The following is a 1,846-nucleotide window of genomic DNA, read 5'->3' on the forward strand; positions in this document are numbered from 1 at the left end:
TGTATCTGAAATACTGAAGGTAGTTTTATTAAACTTTATTAGATGCAAATAAAAACTATATGAGGGTATATAGTTTTCTATAAACGTAGATCTTGGTACCTGCTGTTACTTTTATCTAAAAATGGAATTATTTGCAGTTTTACTAAAATTATTTTGTTCTTAAAATAATGGCACATGGTACTCATGAGATTTTTTAAAATGGCAACAAAAGTTACATGCTGTCAAATTATTTAAACGAACGATTGGCATAGCATGTGAAAAGTGCGTGAACCCAGAGCCGTTTAAAAATCCAAATTGTCAAATTATGTCAAACAAAATGTCAAAATTTTGTGTCAAATTGCCAAAATCAATCAAATTCATAAAAATCGTCCTACGGGTTTTAGGTTAGTAGAATTTCGTATTATTTCTCTTGTTCACCATATTCCGTTTGAGTTAATGTTTTCCTGTGTCAGATAAATATAGCATGTCGCAAAACATAAGTTAGTTATATTCACAATATTTTACACAGTAGTTTTACGAATGTCGAGGGCTACTGCTACTGAGGCAATTGTGAGCTAAATAACTTTGATATTTATAATATTTGATATAAATAAGTTCTCAATGTGTTTTACATACATCAGGAAATCGATTTAGTCAAATGTAAAGCCTTACTTAAGTATCAACTTTGTCCATGACTGTTACATAATAAACAACTGCACGATCTTTTGATTCTCTGTATGGGTTTTAATAAATGTCTATTTGTATTATTCTGTTGTCCTACATTGTAACAATTGAGAACTACCTTGTAATTTTACAATTATTTGGTTTACACATTTTGCATTATACCTATGTCCATTTGATTTTTATTTTATTACGACACAAATACACTAATTGCGATTCATTTATTGGAAAAGGAAAATGGCACAATTGATTAATACTATATTGTAATTAAAAAGAAGTGCAAGCAGTTAGTAAACATGAAAGCCACTTACTATGTTTTAGTAGGTAGGTACTGACTTGATTACACAGTTTGACTTGACATCTGTGAAGAGTTGCACACTATGTGATGCTAATACAAAGGTCACTTTGGCAAGACATGGTTGTCTGTGCAGTTAAAATGGAAGATTGATGCACTTGAGCTTACTCCGTTTTTATTAAATTAACAGACTACACTCGGTTGTAAGAGGGCTGTCTATGCAAAATATTAAAAAAACAGAAAGTGTACAAGTAATACACTCGCGAGCAAAACTATGGAATCACTTACATGAAGTTGTTTCCACGCGATCTTGTGTACTAAAGAATTTGTTAGGAACAAAAAAAGTGGCACTACTTTAAAGATTAAACTTTTACCTTTAAATTGATACCAAATTCATTTAAATCACACCAGTATTTAAAAAGATATCCCGGCTGATGTGAAGAAGTAAGGAAAAAGACATTTATCACTGTTTGATACGTCGCGAGTTGCGGCCTACTTACCCCCTATAAAAACACGTGTTTTCGGATTTTTGCTTTCACACGTTTATCCATACACATCTCCGCTTTTTTTGACACTTTACCTGGGATTCTACACCTACAAAAACAGCACAAATCGTTGCACTATTGCAAGAAGGGCTCAGCCAGCGGGCTGTCGCACGTCAGCTCCACATAAGCCAGTCCTGGGTTTCGAAAGTTTTAAGACGAATGGTGGCTTTATCCCGAGACCAAGTTCTGAACAGCGCCGGTGCATATCGCAGAGGGATGACCGTTTTTTCATGTCAACCTCTCTATGAAATCATCATTTGAGTGGTATCGACGTCCAGCAAGAACTCAGAAATGTTCGTAGGATAGCTGTTAGCGTGTGGACAGATCGTCTAAGATATAAGCAATA

At 34.1% G+C, this 1,846-nt stretch overlaps 1 protein-coding gene across 3 annotated transcripts in view; it reads left to right on the forward strand.

Moving 5' to 3' along the window:
• The first annotated feature begins 277 nt into the window (after positions 1 to 277).
• Positions 278 to 1,846, forward strand: part of ND-MNLL (NADH dehydrogenase (ubiquinone) MNLL subunit) — a 3,422-nt gene continuing 1,853 nt past the window's right edge. Inside the window, exon 1 of one of the 3 annotated variants that reach the window (XR_003655810.1) lies at positions 278 to 383. The gene's annotated coding sequence lies outside the window, so the exon portion shown is untranslated. The other 2 variants (XR_003655811.1, XM_028303162.1) reach the window with 2 other exon arrangements.

Source organism: Ostrinia furnacalis, unplaced genomic scaffold, assembly GCF_004193835.3.
Source record: "Ostrinia furnacalis isolate ACB-3 unplaced genomic scaffold, ASM419383v2 OfSCF1198, whole genome shotgun sequence".
NCBI classification, from domain to species: Eukaryota; Metazoa; Arthropoda; class Insecta; order Lepidoptera; family Crambidae; genus Ostrinia; species Ostrinia furnacalis.